The 21,294-nt window shown below is 37.6% G+C and overlaps 1 long non-coding RNA gene across 1 annotated transcript; it reads right to left on the bottom strand.

The window, feature by feature from the left end:
• Positions 1–12,170: 12,170 nt before the first annotated feature.
• On the bottom strand, positions 12,171–20,901 carry LOC128087930 (uncharacterized). Its single transcript, XR_008210079.1, has 5 exons — positions 20,814–20,901; positions 18,912–19,009; positions 14,890–15,057; positions 14,473–14,536; positions 12,171–12,231 (listed from the first exon to the last, which is right to left on the bottom strand). It is a non-coding gene; the product is annotated as an uncharacterized LOC128087930 (long non-coding RNA).
• Positions 20,902–21,294: the final 393 nt, after the last annotated feature.

The following is a 21,294-nucleotide window of genomic DNA, read 5'->3' as shown; positions in this document are numbered from 1 at the left end:
CAATGAAGCAATATTTTTAAAACAGTTTTGACATGTAAGCAGGCTCAGGAGTATAATTAATGTATGTTTATTTTGATTTATTTTTTTCTTATGGTTTTCCCTGTAAGGAAACCACCCTATATTTCAGAAGGGTTCAATGCAGAATGAAAGACTTCTTCCAACCCATTTTAATTCATTCTAGTTATCTAATTACTAATTAATAACACATTCTACTTTGATGGCTTTTGTCTTATCTTAGCATTACAAGCATGGATGAATCTTGCAGTAATCTCACAAGACATGACTGCACTGGTGGCTTACCTAATAAGGATCAGATTGTGGACGACAACTGGAAGTCACCTCAAATGCAGTTATGAAACAATATTCTTTGATAGCAAGCTGGCAGTACAGCGGCAAAATAAGGTGGAAACTGTTGTAATCCAGAGCAATTATTATTCTACAATTCTATTTAGGGACACGGTTTAGTGGGCATAGTGGCAATGGATTGAAGGTTGGACTTGATGATCTCAGAGGTCTTTTCCAACCTTAACAGTTCTATGATTCTTTGATTCTATGATATGATTCTATGAACAGAGAAGTAAGATTTATACAAGATTGGGGGAGGAGGGACTAGAGGTGGGGTGGCAATACTTAAACTGATGGAGAAAAGCATTAGAAATTTTCCATTAGCCAACATTTTCTTAGTTTAACAGTCTGTTGGAAAAAAAAAAAAAAAAAAAAAAAAAAAAAAAGAAGCATAAGGACAGCTTACATTCTGGAGCTGAGGGTAAAGAAATTCAGATCAGAGTCCAATGCCAGGGTCAGTTTACACATGGATGCTATAGACTTGCTGTCACTTGCAGCTTGAAGTTGCAGCTGGCTTTCTGAAAAGGTGCTGGGGTTCAAATAGTTGCTCTGGGCTTGATGCAGAAATTGCACTGTGCGGCTCCATGGCTTGTTCTATGCATATGGGAAAACATGATTCATATCTAGCCTTAAAATCTTTGGCTCTGAGGAAAGAAAAGACATTAACAGTGTTCCAATAGTCAAGCAATCTGAGTAGTTTACAATGAGGTGTACTTGAAAAATTAAGAGGGGAGAGGAAAGAGCCAAAGGATTTCATTAGCATGCCAAGTTGGTCTAATGTTCCTCATCAGTGTCTGCGTTGTGTTTGTCTTATATTTTCATTAGAGCTGGCCCACTGTAGGTGAAGATATTCGTAAAAATGTGCAAAATTTCTCTCCACCTGTACCTGAGTAATTCCTACATTGAAAACTATCCATACTCACTTTAATTGGTAAGCAGAAGATAAATACCAAGATTATACGCAGATACATACAAAAGCTGAATAAGGTTGACCTGTAATTGTCACTCCAATGATCCCTTTAGCACTTTTAAATATATGCATTTTGTTTCTTCACAATGAGAAATGATGTGAATATGAGACTGAGTGGGAATTCATGTTTATATGTGTACATACAATGAAGAACGGAAATTGTGGAGCAAACTCAAGTAAAGGCACACTTGAAAAATTGTATGCAAGTATGCAACTATGTAAAAAATATAATTATGCATGCTGGCCATTTTAAAAAGCCACTTATTTTGCAAAATGACCAAATTCTGATTATTTTAATTATTAGCACAAGAGGAATTTAAATTATGTGTATTGGTATAGTGACACACTTCTTTATATTTACTTCCAGAACTGTGCAGACAATATTCCTAGAGTTAACATTTTCATAACTTGAGCTGTGATGAATTTATCTGCTGTGCTACAGTTATGCTCTTGAGCATCTGCATCTATTCACTCTTTTGGACTCTTGTGACTTCATTTCAAACAACCTTGACCTTCATTAAATGACTTGGTTAAGGCTGATTTAGAGAGACAGCTTTATTCTTATTAACACACACGCCTGTAGGAAAATTGGAGAAGTGGTATGCAAAAACAGTATTCAATTTATTAGAGACAAGAAAAAAGTACTATAGTTTTGGCACAAATATACAAGTCTACTGTCATAGGATGCAGAACAATTGGTTAACAGTTCTTCAAAAAAGGATTGTGGAGTTATAATAAACTGTAGGCTGAACTTGAAATAACAGTGCTCCAGTTCTGAGGAAGACTAACCACAGATAGAAATTTTCAGAGAGAAGACATTTCAGGAAAGCTTATAATAATATATTGTGTACACAGAACATGAAAGCAGCTGAAGTTCTAAACCCAGTTCGCAAACAGCAGATCATTTCCAGAGGCTACAGTTAATAAGTACTGCAAATGGATATGAATAACCTGAGCATTCAATAGAATATACACCTAAGGATGGTGACTTGAGAAAGAGGCATCATGTGGCTGTAAATGCATGGCATGCTACCAACTTACAGGCAAAATGGTCCCAGTAGGAACAGTTGTGCTGGCTTGCAAAGAAGTATAAAGATCTCACCCTGGTTGGCATCTTTGTGGGGCAGACCCCACCCTGTGATCATTTGTTCCATCTACACAAGCACCAAGTGCTCACTGCAGTACATAATGCTGGGAGGAGAGTCACAACAACTGCAGGAAACATGAGGAGCAGAAAATATCATTCAGGTGTTTAGAGAGGAAACAAGAAAGGCAAATGTGTATTTTATGAGCTTATTCTCTTATCATTGGTTATATATTTTAATTCTTTTTTATATTACGTGGATGGGTGTATATGATACAACTCTCTATGGAAAAAAAGCCCAAAGAAGCCAACAGACTTAGAAAGTTTGGCCCATGTTTAGGCTGACAAATGAAGTTTCACACACTCTCTGTGGATCCAACTTTGTCCAAACAGTGCTGTCAGTTTTGTTTTATTTGCGTGCAATTTCTATCCGAATTTCATAAAGAAACAAAAAGTAAAATTGGATGCCGCAATGCACACTTGTAGACAACGGGATCAGACACCTTCAGTTAGAATCCATTTCTTTGAAACAGCAGAAATGCCTGCTAATAGTTAACCAAACAAATTGCATAAAATGCCAGTATGCATAATTAAAAGCACTAATGAATGCTTGGCAAAATAGTGGTCATTTCTCACAAAAAGTTATAAATAGAAGGAATATTGAAAAAAGCCTGGCTGGAGGGTGTTTTCTAATGCCCCTTTTTTTTTTTTTTTTTTTTTTTTTTTTTAAATGAAGCTTTATTTACTTATTTAAAACAGTAGGATAAAAGATACACTTTGCGAAGCTGATTTAAACTTCACCACAGGTCACATACACAAAGTGAAGGATTTTTTTGCCTCTCAGATCAGTTTATATGAATATTTCTTTGCCGTAACTCTGGAAACGATCTGGCAATACCTGGGAGCCAAAGCACCCTGCAGCAGGAATGGAAACAGCAATATCCTCTCCCAACAGACCTGAGGACTGCCTGGTGAGATGCCAGCTTTCTGGTGGAAAGTACCCACATTTTTTTCTGGAGCTGTTCCTCCAGCCCATTCTCTCTTCCTGCCCTCTGGCTCAGCAACCCACCTTCTCCCCTGTCCTCCCTCACCACACCACCTGCGTCAATGCTGCTCCAGGGAGAGCAATTTTGGCTGAGCTCAGAATCGAGCGATTTAATTCCACCCTGCAAAGAGCCCTGTAAAAGAAGCGTGGCTTCTTTCTGCAGCCTACTCTCACACACAACTGGATTCTAACAGAGCGAGGATGCAACTCATGAATTGGCAGTGGAAATAGTTTGGATATCATGCATATCGTTGGAACTGGTCTGGAAGGAGCATTGAAAGAGGTAAGATGCAGAGAAGAAGAACACAAACACAGTGAAGCTACAAGAAGCTGAAAGGAAAATTACAACCATCAACAATAAAAGAGAGCTTGAAGTGAGAGAAGGCAACTACACGTGCATTCACAAAAAGATGTGACTTTGAGGAAAATTTATAAGAACAACCAAACAAAAACAGCCCAGCACAGTTTTATGGTGGGCCTGCTGGCAAATGACTTCATGGAACAGACAGCAAACAGTCTGGGCACAAGAGCGTCACTTGAGGATTTTATCTAGAAATTGCTGCCTGGGAAAGAATAAGGACAAACTGGGAAAGGAAAAGTTAAAAGGTACTAACGTGAAATGGGTCTGCCTGACTCACGATTGAAGCAACTGAATACAAAATCTAATACCAGGACCTGCCAAGCTCCAAACTCAGCCAAAGTACGTACAAACATACAGTTATTTTCAAGTTTTTCTCTGATCTTGCTAGGACTTATCATATAGTCAAGGTCAAACATGCATTGCTGTGCTGTGCTGGGAAAGGGCCTGAGCGACCAAGAAAGGACAAGGACATTTTTAGGAGAATATATATGAGACCATTACTGTAACTGAACAAATTCTTTCCACCTCCTGGATTTCTTTTCCAATGCCTCCAGCTAAATTGAAAGCAGAAAGCAAATAAATTTTCGTTGACTCTTTCAGCACATTATAATTAGAGCCCATTTCATCATGTTAAACATCCAAATAAATGATGACTTACATGCAGCATCATCAAGAACACCGAACTGACAATATATAGCAATCCACATGCATTTTACTTATAGTTTACATTGTGCATATTCACGTGACCAGAACCGCAGCTGTGACCAAGGAGTTCAGGCTGCCATCCCAGCACCTAACAGCACCCACTGCCTGGGTCAGTGTGCTTCCCACAGCTGTCACTCATTAATGATCTCACAGTTCTGCACCAAGAAAGTCCCATATAGACCTCTGAGTCCTGAAAAAAGAATCACAATAATTTCTCCTTAACTCTTCTTTTTTTAACTTCTATTTGCTGCTCTAATAATATTTGCTTAGTAAGCTGTTAAAGACACACTATTTCCAGTTTGCTGACACAATGTACAATTTACAGATACCAAGACCACAGCTAATAACATACCCCAACATCTGAGTCCCTCTGTTTCACATGTTATTAAAAAAACTTGGACAGACAAATCCTTGCTGCCTTTGTGTAGAGAATTCTTATTGTATAAAAATAGCACAGTGATGCAATTACTAGCTTAATGGACTATTTATATATGTTGTGATCCTGTGAAGGGGTTGTACAACAAGTTCCTTCTGATTACTTTGAAATCTTTCACAAAAAAAACCCAAAACAAACAAACAAACAAAAAACTGCTGCAGGATGTTTGCTATCCTGGATTTTCACTCTTACATTCCTCTATCATACAGTAGGTACAATACTATATGAGCAGAGAAGTGCAGAGATTAGGCTACAGTTAAGAAAAGTGAAAGGAGGAATTCAGTGGCCATTATAGACCTGTAAGTCTGACCAATGTTGTATGCAAACATGTGGAAGCAGACAGAAAATAGCATAAAATGTAGCTTGAGTTGATTAAAAAGGGGAAGCAAAAGATAGACTCCTAATCTTCCTCTAAAAATTGATTATTTTCTTCCTGAAATGTGGCAGGTTTGTGTCAAGTCCTCTAAGGCATCTGATGCAGTAACATATAGGAAGTTTAATTTTTTTTAAACTAGAGATATAGGGATTACCAGAAAATATAAAGCAGGAAAGGAGCTGGTAAAAATGGGAAGTAGCAGCATACAATGCTAAATTCATAGAAACATGGAATCATAGAATCACTAAGGTTGGGAAAGAGCATTAAGATCATCCAGTCCAACTGTCAACTCATCCCCACCATGCCCACTAACCATGTCCCCCAGTGCCACATCTACACATTTCTTGAACACCTCCAGTAACAGTGACTCCACCATCGCCCTGGGAAGCCTGTGCCACTGCCTCACTTTCTTTCTGAGAATAATTGTTTCCTAATATCCAACCTGAACATCTAATGGGAGAACTTAAGGCCGCTACCTCTTATTCTATCTTTGTCACCTGGGAGAAGAGGCTGACTCCCAGTTTGTTACAACCTCTTTTTAATTCCTTTCAGTTTCAAAATGGAGAGGGATCATCAACCTAAAGGAAATTTGAGAATATATAAAGTGAACTAGATGTATGTAATTTATAGGGAGAAAACTAGGCAGCCTTGAAGGCTAGAATAAAAGTAGGAGAGCAGTATTTAGTAGCACAAAACAGAAGAATTTCCTTTTGGCAGCTAACAACAGATATTTCAGCAGTAAAAGCAGCCAGCTGGAAGGGAATAAAAAAGGCAAATTTACTTGACCCTGCACCTATGCTGTGAGACAAGGGATCACCGTGCAGCACCCCTTAGTCGTGGTTTTCTGTCACCCACTTCTTACTTCTGGCCTATCAACCTGGATTTCTGCTCTGAAGAAATGAGTGAAGAGCACTGCAGGAGTGAAAGCACACACGTCTGTGTGTGTCCTTGGACATAAAACTAGGTCAAACAGCTGACAAGCACTTCTGTATCCCTATACATACAGAATGGTGCTGGGCTGCCAACAGTAATGCACCATGCACCACTGCTAGTATATGAACACGACTTTGTGGTCAATCAAAACTTATTGTCTTTACAGTAACTTGCATCTGCTTCATCTGAAATGATATACAGAAAAGCCTGCTGGGGTGGAAATATCCCAAATCTTCAGCCATACACTGTAACAGTTTCAAAGAACTGGAACTACCCACCAAGTCATCCTGTTCTGAAAAGTCTCTGCAGATGTTCAGCCCAAATGCACATGAACTGGTTGCTCAAAGCACCGAGGTTCATTTTTGGACTGTCTCTGGCGTTGAATTTCAATCTTCAGGATTTTCTATGTAAGGAGTTGTTGCACAAACAAAGCGAGGTTGCTGAAGCATTTAACATCTGCTGCCATGCAAGTTCCCTGGGTTTACAGCCATGAGGTGTTACGCAAGCACTGCTGGCATGTGCAGTTGGCTATGCAAACGTAGAGATTTTACAGGGCTCATCTAAACACAGAGAGTTCTAATTGCTTGCTAAATCCTAGAAAAGATACACAGCATAATACAGTGCAATACTAGATGGAACAGGGCTATTTCTTTTCATCTGCTGATGAAGCAAATAAATCTTCAGTTAATACAGAAATAAATAAGTATAACCTGAAAAAAATACTTAAGTAAGAGACAATGCAAGATTGCAGAAAATTTCCTCATCTGTTTATTCCCAAGCTCATGTTTGATAGTTATCTATTGATGGGCCACACGCCAGAATGGACTACATTGTGAAAGACATGCATATTTTACATACATGGCACTGCTACTTATAGAAAACAAGTTTCCTGCCTAGACTACTGGAGTCCAGGAAAATACTTCTCTCTTTCCTAAAAATTCATGGAAGTTAAGAAAATTGATCATGTTTTGTAGCAGGGGGAAAAAAAAAACAAAACCAGAAAAAAACCTCAAGATGTTTTTCTGAATTGACAAGAAAAATGAAAGGAGCTTAAAAAAACCAAAACAACAACAAAGAAAGCAAAAATCAAACACCTCCCTGCAAATTCAATTCAATCAACGTATTCATATTTTCTCACTTCAGTTTTGAATTACAGGAGGGAGAAGGTCAGTTTAAACTCACAATGAATTGATTTCCTGAAAATATTCTAAAGGGGCGTTTTGGTGACCTCAGAACTGTTGCAAATCATTCTTTAATAAGGAAATATACCAAAACCGAATCTTTCTCAAAAGTTATTCTGTTGTTTTGCGGGTTTTTTTGTTTTGTTTTGTTTTGTTTTTTGACAAATCAGAGGTTGTTTTTTTCCCCTCTTCCCCAAGGAAAGGCAGTTTGTTGAAGAAATTCCAGCCCACATTATCAATTATGAAAGTCCTGTGCTTTTGCAATAACCAGCTCAGTAGCCTACATCTAGATGGAGAATAACTAGTGACATGCAATCTTGACCTAATGAGCTTGTCTCCATTAGAAACTATACATCCAACTACACGTGTAAACATCACTTCAGTCTATTAATACCATCTGAAAGATTTCATTGGGTGAATCGAATAAATTGCTGTCATTATTTCTTTGCCTGAAACCCTCTTCTGAAAACAAAATGAAATTACTAAATAAAACAGATCCAATTAGATTTTTTTCTCTTCTAATCTGTCTCACTGTGATTAAGCTAGAGCTTGCCCACAAAGGCTAGCCTTAGGCTCTGTTGTACAGTAACCCCTTCCATGTTCCAACGTGTTGTTGAGGGTTTTTTCAAGCTAGAAAAAAAAGCAAAATATTGAGCTAGATGAAGTTACCAGGGTTACTGTTTCTTGGCTACTGTTGATATGAAAAAGAGATATAATTTTTAGAGTGAAACTATTCACAGAAACAGGGAAGAATCTGTGGATATGTTGATCCACATCATCATATCCTGCCTCCATGGGAGAGTTAGAATTTATTGCTGACTTTCTGTGCCTGGTTTGCCTTGCATATCAAAAGGGTTTAACTAATACTTCCATCCAAAGTACAACGAAAAGTTCAGTTAAAATGACTGCTTGTATAATAGAACACTTTTCTCAGGGGGGAAAAAAAACAAACAAAAAAAAGCTATTAAAAAATCTAACGGCCAGCACTATAAAGGTTTTTTTTCAAATATCAAAACTTTTGAAGAACTTTTGGGTTCTTCAAATTTCTTCATAACTTCTTGGACTCTCATCATTTTTCCATTTCTCCTTTTCTTTCCCCAGTCCTTTCTCTTTCATGTCTTTTTATCCCTCTACAGTCACTTGTGCCTTCTCAGCCCTTTGTCAGATACATATTGTCCACTCATCTGAATTCCTATATAGACTTTTTCCTTTCAATCTTTCCTTCCCTTCCATCTCTTTTACAATGAAAATTTATTTCCTGTGAAAGTGAGTAAATCTGTTTATTTGCTAATCCTGGAGTATCAAAATTTACCTAAATGTACCAGAAGCTGTATTCATTAGTAGGATGTTGTTCTGAAGACAGAGAACTAGACATCCTTGTAATATTAAATTATTTTCTGCATGTTCAGAGAGGAGGCAGAAAGAGTTAGATTGCATGGTGGAACAGTTACATGGACTATGTGCCTCACTTCATCACATCCAACTATATGGTGGTGTACTCAACAAGCACTCCTGGTCAGGAATTCACTAAAACTAACTACTGACTGCTTGTTTTTGAATATTTTCCATTGGCCTGTGACAACCCTGGACTATCTCATGTGATAAATTCAGAGGCTTGATGGACTGAAGCTTGCTATGCAAAATCTTTTAAAGAAATCAAGTCAGTCTTCGTTATCATTTGGTGCAATGAAATTGTATTTTGCAAAAGTGTATTTGTTCCTAGGTTTTATGTTAAACTTTAATGTGAGCATAGATATTTACCAGTATTTCAAGGAAAGAGTAAAAGGGAGTCGCTGCAAATGGGTTAGAAAGGATGATCAAGCAGTTCATGGGAGTGAAATATTTTGGTGGCCACTTGTGTACTCTCAGGATCACTTCAAAGACACCAGTAGGTCTACAGCTGTTACTGAAGGCTTCAGAGTAAATTCATCTGATTACATCAGTTGCAGTTCATTAATATAGGAAGGAGAGGATGAAAAGTGTCAAATACTCTAGCACAGCCATGTTGATATTGCTAGCTGCTGGTGCATACATGATATGAAGATGTCCTCAATTTATGTGCCTATGCTTTAAGCAAACATGCACCCTGTTAATAGAAATAGCTGCCATCATATACTTCTTACTGTAGTGTAGTTCACCAGACCTCCCTCTGTATTTGTTTCTCTTTGTGGGTACTTTTTAGTAGAAGAGCTTTGGGAAGTAGGAATTGCCTCAATTTTTGGCAAATAACTTTACAATAATACCTCATTAATTAAGGGCAGAACTCAGCTAATAGATGTAGCAAGCATTTTAATGCATGGAATCTGCTTTTAAATGTCAGCAGCGACTGCACATTTGAAGTTTTGTTGGGCAACTGATTCCATAACCTCCAGCCACAATTAACCTGTAATCAGGTTAAGACACGTTGAGTAACATACCAAGGTAGATCTCAATATATTATATGGTTATAAATATAAAGCAAAATAACTCTGGTTAGCAATGCCCACTCAAGTCCTCAGGACAAAAAACTTCAAAACAAATGCAAGTTGGTCAGTTCCACTATGCCTTTACTCTTTGGTAGTTAGCTTTCACTGTGCAGAATATATTTGAAGTGATGCTTAGAGTCAGCACGAGCCAAACGTCATAACTGTGCTAGCAGGATTTTGAAACTAAAATCAGCAACAAGAAGAAATCAAGAATATCAACTCATTGGCCCTGAATGGGAAAGAGTTCCTTCTTTTACATTTTCCATCCAGCATAAAACTAAGATAAACAAGTAAACCAAGGGAAAGCAAACCAAAGCACTCATGAAGTAGTGCAGGTGATCTTACCATTGAATCGTTGAGTTGGAAGGGATATTTAAAGGCCATCAAGTCCAACTACTCTTCAGTGAATAGGGACATCTACAGCTACATCGGGTTTTGGTCAGAGCAACTGATACAGGCTTTGATGGATGGGGCTATTCACAGTCTTTCACAGGTTATCATCTTGTTAAGCTCACTTTTGGTATGATGCCTCTTGTTTTAGCTTCCTGTAAAGCAAGATGTCTGGAGTTCTTTTAAACTCTTCAAGCACCTGAAAGGTACTCTAATGCTCTAATGTTAATTGTATCTACCCAGATTTAAACACTGGGTTTTTTTTTTTTTTTTTTTTTTTTTTTTTTCCCCAATAAATAATTGAATTTTTAGTTTGATCTTGACTCACAGTGGATAACCACCTTCTGGCAGTATGTGCCTCTTCCTGGCAAGTCTCCCATCTCCATAACAAATTGAGCATCCCAGTATGGAATCACTCATCAAACATGATCTACTGGGCAATGAGATCAGCTTGCTGAAGAGCAATGAATCCAATAAGGCAAGAGGCAGGAAAAAAATGTCACTGTTCATAATAAACACATTAAAATGTTTCTGTGCATGTGGGAATAGCGTATCTAAAAGATTTCAAATTCAGAAACAGCAGAATGGGAACAAGAAAATTTCTAAGGCGATATAAGAATCTGGCAAGTTGATCTATGTTCTGCCTCCTCCTGGGATTAACAGAGAATGTTCAACATAAAAGGGGCAAGAAATTTCCTTTATGCATTCTCTTCTTTTTATGTTGCTTCACACATAGACTTTCACATAAATATGAGGAAAACTTCACTCTTCCAGCCTAATGAAATACCTGGTATTTTCTTTCATGCAGGAATAGATGAGATTTTCATAGAAATTCAGCTGTCACAATACTAAGTTACTGCAACACATAGATGTTGAACAGAGCCAGCTGGAAAATTTAGAAGTTTCCACTTAAAATACTAAACAAAAACAAACAAACAAAACAAGAAACCCCCATCAAAACTGGATGTCCAATTGGTGTCCATTTTATTATAACAGCCTAAGCTTGCTCCTTTTTATGCATCCAATTTCTACTTTACAACTGGAATACTTCAAAAGAAAAAAAATTCTTTTTTTTTTCTTAAAAATTGTTACTTATTAGTAATGCCTGATTTCACTGATTAAAAATAGCGATAAAATTTAGGCAGTGATTACATCATTAAGATACACAGAATGCTGAGCCCTGGGGAAAAAAAAGTACATGGGATCCTAAACTCTGTTTATGCACTCCTTCTAATGAAATTTACAGGTATAAGGCCCTTTTAGGGGTCTTCAGAAGAACTTGCCCTTCAGAAGAACTGAATGGGTTGAGTAAGATGCAGTGATGTTCCAGTGACTGCAACACAGCCATGCCAGTGCAAAGACACTTTCTACCACTGTAAGGATTAGGGACTTGCAATTCCTATGGCTTGATGAGTCAGAGACTAACATGGGAGATCAGATTTCATACATGACTGTTTAGTTTAACAGTGGTTTAGAAGGTTAGAATGCTCTTCTTCAGCCACAAACCAGTGGACCTCCTGCAGGAGATCTTTAGGTGACATTGTACATTATGCTGCAGGTCAGATTAGAACATTACAAAGTTTCCTTCCAGTCCTTCTGTAAAAAGTAATCTCTGAATCCAGGGCTGGCCCAATTCAATAAGCTGTGCTTGTTTCCTGGTGAATTGTTATTCCAAATCTGATTTACTACTGCAAGGAGGGCTGAGATTTCAGCTATATTGCACAGAGAAGTCAATGCAAAGATTTGAGTGGATAAAGAGACGGGTGGTAAGAAGAAACCAGAGGATGCAAGACTATGCATCATGAAAATACAACATGATTTGGAAATGAACAAATAACAAGCAAAAGAATGAAAATGTCAATCGATATAATTATACGTACCATCACACCCATTCGTTCTCTTCCTGTTCTCTCTTCCCTTTTGCAGCCATTTACTCCCCTCTATAGAAAAGAGAATAATAGTGCTATCATTCCCTCTAACTTTTTACATCATAATTATTTTAATACACAGATTAATTCAGAGGGAAACTTTGTTGTTTCCATTTTTAGACAGACTCCATACTCTATTTCCGTGGCTGCTCCTTTGAGCTTATTTCTGCATGGCAAGATATGAAGGTCTTTGATATGCAGGTTTCTCAAAAAGACTTATCCTCATTTAAAAAGTACCTCTATTTGTAGACATTCTTTCCCATCTTTTTTTCTGCAATTACTCCCCTCATAGTCAAGTTCTGCAAGATGTTTCTTCCATCTGGGCCTGGTATTTATTTCTCTCTTTCAGAGATGGAAATTACTTCATCACCCCTGAATTCATGACACCAGACATATGTAATCAGAAGAGCTATGCTGTTTCTTACCGTATCCCATATCGCTGACTTAGTCTTATGGGCCTCTGTAACAGTGATTAACACAGACTATATGCTAAAATCATATAATTTTTCAATAGTTTTCATTCCACCTGAATTCTTCTGAAAGACATATTCTTACCCTGAAAGAAGGGGAAAAAAATGGCAGTCCCAACAACAGGATTTCCCTCAGCCCCAAACCCCATCATGTCATTCAGAAAGATCTCTTCTGGTACCACAGATGTTTTGTGCTTTTATATGAAACAGGAGACTAACTGATCTCCACAAGTCTGGAACAGTGGCTCCTTTTATTTTCAGCCAGTGTGGGTACCACATTAATCTGAGAAGAACTGCTGGGGAATTATTTTTTCAGAGGTTCATTCATAGCAAGGTTGGGGCAGGGGGAGTGCAATCTAGACAGATGTCAGCACAGAAGACTTGACTGTGCTTCACTGTCTAGTTTATGGCTTTCATACATTGCCCAAGGACTGCGTGGCTATGGAGGATAAATCACTTTCTCACAGAGCTCAGTACACTGCTGGACATCTCAATCACAAAGACTACATAAAAAGCATTGTTAAATGCAAACTGGTTGCAATAGGACTAAGCTATACATATACTGCAAAAATCACAGAGATCAGCCCACTTCTGTGCTGCCAGATGTATTATTATACAGAGATATGTGAGTGCTGCTCCAAAAGTAATACCGCCTCTTTTATTATGTTGGCCCAAGATATCAGAGGCAGATGTTGGTGGTATGGCAGTAGAGGATGAATTTTCCCAGCAATGGGAAAAAAAAAAAAGAAGAAAAAAAAAAAAAACAACAGTGATTTGTAGCTCAGAATTTTATCTACTTATCTTAGCCATTGTAATTTCCACAGAAAAAATAAAACACGTTACCTTCGGAGCCACCTGTGTAAGTTACATGCTTGAAATGCAAGTTTAAAACAGGATATCTGGGAAAAAGTCTGAATAGGTCACCCGTGCTGTGTGAATTATTCATTTCAAAAGCAGAGAGTTGTTTTTCATTGGGAAATTGTGCTTTGCGATACTTTCCTACACAGAAGCTATATATTATCTTAACCCAATGTTGGATACAGGAAGCCAGCCTTATGGAACAAAGTTTCAGAAGAGCTCATCAAATGTTTCTAGCAAATACTTGTCAACAGTATTGAGCATAAACAACCTCATAGAATTCAATCGAGCAGCCTCACAGGTGCAACCAGGTTGAAGACTCTTCTACTGGGATTTGCCTCCAGTGAAGAACAAAACTTGGATTCTGAATTTTTGACTCAGTATCTTTCGTGAGAACATAATCACACACTACAAAATGCAAGAAACCAAATGATGGGTTATTTCTTTTCATCTTGTTTAAAGAAAGGTCACTTGATGGTTACTACTTTTCCCAGTGAAATCTCACCTTGCAGATGTACTGGTTTTGGTAAGCCAAATTAGAGTTGGATGGAAATCCAAACCGAGAAGCAAACCATGAACCATAACTCACTGCCTGATAGCAATGAATAGGCATAGATGCCACTGAAAGTTCTCACCTAGCCACATAAGCATTTTACAATTGCTTCTTAATGTAAAGGGTAAAGCCTTTTCCCTCCTTTTCCCATGGCCAGTGCTCGTATAATAACTCATCTCTGAGTAATAAAGTAAACAACATTACAAAATAATTTCTGAAGCCAAATATCTGATAAAGATGATTAATGCCTCATGAAATACCCAAGTCATATTTGCAATAATTGCAATATTTGAGATGGATAACAGAAGAGAATTATAGGATTTGTTGTAAGGCTGAATTATCTACAGGAAGTTCAGGCGAATGTCACATTACCTTCTAACTCGCTGGTACCTGCCAGGCACACTCCTTAGCTGCTAGTTTATTTGTTTTCAGGGTTCTAGAAATAGAAAAATTAAAGTTTTGAAATAGACTTTGTAAAAATACCTTCAAAAGTAAGATCATTCTTGAAAGAAACTGTATCGGCCTACAAACAACTACAGAAATGTACAAACTTTATGAAGTGCTTAGGGGGAAATAGTATCAAATAGTCGCTCAAAACAAAATTTCACGTTTGTTCAAGAAAAATGTTGCCAACAAGTACAGCTTTTTTTCAGTGGGGGAAAAAAGAAAAAAGAAAAAAAGAAAAAAGAAAAGGAAAAAAAAAGACACATTTCCTATTCAAAATACATTTCCCAACACAGACTCAATCTTAAATGCTTGGCTTGAGAGAAAAAACAGACTGAAAGGTACCTTCCTTACAGGAACTGAACTATTTTCATAATGTATTCCACAGAATACGATAGACTTTATGATTGACATTCTTTTTTCTTTTTTTCCCTCTAGATCACATAAATGAGTTCTCCTCCAGCGTGTGTCCAGGCTGTCTCAGTAGCTATCTGGTGAACAATAAGATAACATCTGATAAAAGAAGAATAGGAGAAAAGTTGCTATTGTTCACAACTGCCTACTCCAAACTTCTGAAATTTATTCACATGAAAGTATCTATTACATCATTTTGTTAGTAATGACTGAACACTTTGTAATGTTTGTTATAAGCTAAATTCACAACTTGAGTTGTTCTGGCTGAACACAACAGTTTTGTTTTGTTTCCATGATGCCTTAAGGTCCTTTTATAATCAGTCACTTCTCTGATGCTAATGAAAAGCCTTGCCGCAAATTCTCTAACTTAATTATTTTTCTATGACCACTCCTATACCCCCTAGCCCCAGATTGCACCAACATGAACACTGGCAGCAAACAAGAACAAACAGGGCATGGAAAAGGTCAAAGAAAATTTGTTTTCAACTTTAAAGGACGTTCCCTGTAAAACCTTACGGCATCTGCTGAGTCCTTGTAGCCCCTAGAATTTTCTGTACTCCTGCCAACTGTCTATTTCACATGGAACAGCAGGAAAGAAATATCTAGAAGAAAACTGGCACTGAGTTGTATGCCTCTCTGGCCATTCACACTACAGTCACAGTCTGATGTGAAAGGAACAAGGGAGAATTTTCCCCCCATTCCTAGGGCTGAAAGGAAAAATCAGGGAAATGCTTTGCAGGGTTAACCAATTACATCTTGTTGGGTAGGGATACAGCTAAGCCACTGCATGTTATATGTATTTTGTACAAGTCAGTCCCTAATAGCAGTCTGTACAGCTGCCTTTTCCTTAAATTTTGCACATTATCATTATTAGTGAAGACACTCCTACTTGAGACCTTTCTGGGCAATTACAAAATCCTGGAACAGGTAGGGCTGAAGATTAACGTTAAGCTACTTTGTCACGGCTTCTGTCCATACCCACCACCATCCACAGTGCCATGGCAGAAGGCATGATGGAAGGCATGACAGAAGTAGCAGCACGGCCTTTATTAGCTCCTCTTGTGCTCCTTTCATCACTTCTCCTGAAGATCATTGACTAAATTCCCTTCCTTCCTTGTTAGCACAGAGAGCATTTGGTCTGAAATCAGCTTAGTCATGAGCACCAGTGCAATTACAAAGTGCTTGTTTAATTGAAGGAAAGCCTTTGTTTTCCACACCCAATCTGATATTATATTACCCTGACTGTAACTGCAAAGATTTATAGAACTTGTACATGTCAACAGTGGCAATTTTTCTAACAAATTCTAGGGCAAAGGAACATTAGCAAACAACCAAGCAAAAAAGCTAGCAAGAAAGCAAGAAAGAAAAAAGCAACTTTGGAAACAATCATCTTTCTTTTATGCACAAGGAACAAATAACATCATGAGAATCAGGCATAAACGGAAATCAGCCTGCAGCTTTCACAAGTGAATAATCATGCACAGAAAACATAATGCTTTTGTTACAAATAAAGATGTAATTTGCAATTAACTAAAGAGCAATAACTATTTCTTCTAGAGCCAATGTAATGTGATTTTTACAGCGGGCATATTCTGATCTCATCAGCTTCCCTATGCGCAGAGAAGCCTATCTTGAGTTTTCCTGTTACAGATCAAAGTGACGGTTACAGATGTTAGTAAAACAAAGCCTCCTCTAGTATCAGGCAAAACAGGATAAAAGGCAAAACAGCAAGAAATTGAGCACACAGATATTCCAGTACTTGGGAGAGTATTTCTCCATTCCAGGAAAGGTGAACATCTACTAAATCCTGGATTTTAACAAACACAGTATTATGATAGATTAATAGTTGCTACCTATGTGTCAACTTTCCTGAGAATCCAATTTTTATATTCCTTGCTTTACAAGGACAGTTCATATGTTTATTTGCACTGCCATAATGCAGAGATGCAGGCTGTGATCAGAAGTCTATTGTATAAGGTGTTATACACACAGCTTCAGAGAGCCTTCAGTCTAAACAGGGAAATTCTGGAAGTCCCACAGGGAAACAAATGCTTGCAAAGTTTCCAAAAGAGAAGCAAAAAGTCTTTGGAAAAGCACATTTGAGTAGCGTTTCATACTCAACTGAAACTGTCTTGTTTTGGTAATGTATTTCCCTGAGTTTGTGTCATTAGGAGTCTCCTCTGTTTTTTTTTCAACAATCATACCAAAAGAGTTTCAGATAATGAAATTTAAGTGAGGCTCAAAATTCTATCCATAGCAAAATCTTCCTTAACTAGAGTCCCTTTCTATCAGAGAGTTCACCGTTTAATTAATCCTTGCAATTCATGCTTAAACATCAGGTACCAGGAATTCCTTGATTATTCCTCATCACAAAACATTGTGAAACTTCCACCACCTCAATATTTTCAAAATTAAGGCCCCAAATTTCTTCAGAAAGACATTTTGAATAGCTCTTCAAAATAAACGATGCCCAGATGTAGCTCATGTAATAAAAATGAGCAAAGGAAGAAAAAAGGTATTTCATTACACATTTGTCTGCATCCATGCAGAGACAAATAAATATGTACATGACAAAATGGAAGATTACCCTCTAAACATACATGTGCATGTGAGAAAGAAATGTGGGTATGTTAAACAGAAAATAAATGGTGGATGAGGCAAAGGGGTACAAGGAGATTACATATCTGGGTGTGCTGTGGCTTGAGGACATAATTTTCCATCTGTCTTGTAGAATGCATAAAAATCACAAAGAGAAACAAAAACCCAAGAGTAACACCAAGAGGATGCTTATGTTCATGTTCCAGTCCTTTTTTTCTGAATCTCTTCTCTCTTTACTTAACAGAAGCACAATCCCTTTGGCCTCTGCATGGGCTTCTGTATTCTCCAGGAGTCAGTAGAAAAGAGAGGTCGACAGACACATCATGTGTGTACTATTGGGCTGCATGGTTGGTGGTGTTTCACCACTTAAACATAATTAATGAAGAGATCTGCACTGAAGTTCAGCCTTACACAGTGGCAAGAAGTGGAGATGATTTAAGAAGTACCATTTTGGATATATGCACTGAAGGAAAAGGTGGGAAGAAAGAAGGTAAAGAAAAGCAAATTTTTCAATGATTATTCAGACTAAGACTTTAGCCTTCCATTGTGAACATGTAAATACACATTTATTCTTCTATAGAAATGTTGGTAGTTCAGTGAACAAAAATCTGACTTGTATTGAACTGTTGGAGGTTAAAGGAAAGAACTCACTGCCAGTGAGTTATCTTAATAAAAGATTCAAAGTAAATGGTGGCCATATTGCCACCTAGTAGTTGTTAGCTGATGTTCTTGTATTTTAACAGTTGAACATGGTAAAGTTACTCCACAAAAGTCAGACTGCAGATTTCAGTGTTGTTTTTCTGTTAAGTGAAAAATGGTATGTCTGCACTGTAATACCATGAAGAATTTCTTTCTTCATAACCCATCTGTTGAGTTGCTAACGATGTAAGCCTCTACTAGAGCTGAGCAGGCTAATTTTGTGAAAAGCAGAACATTTTGGTGAGATTTTGGTAAGAAAAACCTTGCATAAGAAAAGCTGTTCAGCTGCATAGGCGTCTGACATGCTGTGTGGCAGACAGGAGATCTAAACCTGTTTCTTAGTAAATGACCTCAGAATTTTTGGAGCACAATCAGAGAAGACCAAAGCCCGAAGATTTTTTAAGGCAACTGCAAGTCAAGGACCAGTTAGTAGGGAGGATGTCAAATGAAACTTGAACAGCTTCACAACTGAAGACTGCTGGTAGATTTCTATTTATAATAAAGGAGGAGACTGCGGAGTTACTGGACAAAATTTGCTAAAACACTGTCATGTACATGTTTTTATAAAATTTTACTAAAAAAGTTCCTAATGTATTAGAGTTTTAGCTAACATTCATGTAAAATTCCTTTAAGTCAGTTGGTGAGCAAGTACTTACGGTGCATCATTCATTTTGTTTTCACCTTTGCCAGCAATAGCTGAAGATGTGTCAGAAACGATGTCATGGCATACAGAGATTCTTGTTTCATTTTGAGGCTAAAACCAAAGCAATTTGAGAAAGTCAGGGGATGTGAGGCAAAGATAACAGGAGAACAAAGCTTTCCTGGTATTTTTTTCAAATAGGCCTGGACTGAAGGCTTAATGCTACTGAATTCCAGAGATGCTGTAATGGCATCTTGGATTCATCCTGGACACAACTCCTCAGTCATGCAGCTGCTCATGCAGTGTTGGAGTAGGAGGTCTCCAAAGAAAGTCCTGACCTGTTCAGACATCTCACTGCAGTTCAGATGCAGCACAAATATCAAATAACATTTGCAAGTTCTATGCATGGCAGGCAGCCACATCTCTGTAGATTCTAACTTTAGGCAAAACACTCCTGTAATAAAGTTTCTCTAGACTTCTGTTACATCGAAGCTATTCTTAAATTAGATAAGCTAGTTTTGTTTTGTTGTTTTGGTTGGTTGCTCCATTGTTAGCTTGAAAAATGAACAACAAATTGAGTCTTAAATATAATGTTTCTATTCAAGTGGGAATAGTGGTCTATAGATTCACTCTGAAGCAACGAATACCTGAAATTTTAACACATGCTGGAAAAGCAACTGGCATTTTTGACAAATCACTGAAGAGATGAAAATAGGGAATTTTCTAGCTGAAGTCTCTATTACTTCTCTACTGTTCACCTGACCATGATATTTTTCCCTTTAGCATTAACTAGAACTACAGTATAATCTACACAGCAGACAGAGAGGTTCCTATGCTTTGGATAAAGTATTTTAATCTATGGCATTTTTTCTCTGTAGTGGAGTCTTAAGACTTCGAGTAACAAGCAGCCTTTTTTTTTTTTTTTTTTTTTTTTATGGCACACACAGGAGTAAAATTCAATGTTAAATTTGCTAAATTAAACTTGTCATTGTCAAGAATCACAACAAAGAGAGAGATTTATTTAATATGCTTTCCACTAGAGTCAAGGATTGAGGTCGTGGTTTATGTTTCTTATGTAATAAGCATCAAATGAAAGATGCAAAAGGATTCTGTTTTTAAGACAGAGTTAAAATGAGATATTTAATATCCTGAAAGTTAGTGTGTATGATATTGCAAAGTCCACAATGTGCTGCAGTGTCAATTGCTGACTATGTAATTAGAGAGATTAAATGGACTGTGTTTCAAGAATAACCAGTGAAGCTATTCAGAACTAATTTCTGCAGCCTCTCAAGATGAGCTGTCTATTATAACTGCATGGCAGACAAGGCAGATACAAAACTCTCCTATGGTTGCAGGCTGGGTGAGAACAAGCACCTTGATCATCCCAGCACAAGCCTGAGATTCTCTTGAATATAAGCCACCAAAAGAAGCTCTGCACTTCCTCCAGCTTCACACAAAGACCACATAATACCACAATTTTACATGCCTGACAAATCAGGTTGACTGCAAAACAGTCCTAAGTTTATACAAAAGATGTATGAATATTGCAGACAAGTCAAGACCGCACAAAGCTTGTAGGCTGCGTGGAAATAAACTGCTCAGCTAGAGATGATGGTAAAAATTTCTCACCTGCAACTTTCTTGCACGTTTTTTCTTGTTTTGTATTTTGTACACTATTAGGTGGTAATCAGTTATCACCACCAGTAAGCCAAAGCAGTATAGACTGCTCTTTCTTGGCAAGAATGGAAGAATTGCAGGGATAATTAATTAATGTTACAGTATATAAATAAAAAATATTAAATACTTCATAGATGCAATTTTTTCAGAGTTGTATAATTACACAAAAGCTCCATCTCTGGTTCAGGAAGTCTCACAACCACAGATCCCGTGAAGCTGAAGAGTATCACTGCTTGCTTACCTCATCCTTGGGCATCCACATTTAACACCTATGAGGAGATGATTCAAAGCAAGAAGAACCTGTAGTCTGTCTTGGAACATTTGATGCTGCAATAAAAAAACAAATAAGCACAACATCAGATGGACCTCTTACACTATTTCTTTTCACCAAATGTAAGTTTTGTTAGATTGCTCTTCCACTGGTATACAGAAGGAAAATTGAATCAGGGCTAGAGGAAGTGTGTATGAACAAGGCATGTATGAGCACAGCTGAGGTCTTGCTTCTAGTAACTGAAGAATTCAGTTTCAGAAAAACAAAGACAGCATGGTTATTATGACAAAAAGTACCCTAAGAACGCATTATGAGGTCAAACTCAAAAGAATCTGTGTTGGTGGTATGAAAAACTAGGCACTGGCATAGGCTTGTGGGTTTTTTAATTCTTTTAATTATCTCCCCATAAAAGTTTCAGGCACTTTAGAATAACAATCGACCAAGAAATAAA

This window comes from Tympanuchus pallidicinctus, unplaced genomic scaffold (assembly GCF_026119805.1).
Source record: "Tympanuchus pallidicinctus isolate F22 unplaced genomic scaffold, pur_lepc_1.0 scaffold31, whole genome shotgun sequence".
Lineage (NCBI taxonomy): Eukaryota > Metazoa > Chordata > Aves > Galliformes > Phasianidae > Tympanuchus > Tympanuchus pallidicinctus.
Note: the sequence above shows the minus strand (reverse complement) of the source record. Positions and strands in the feature narration are given on the sequence as shown.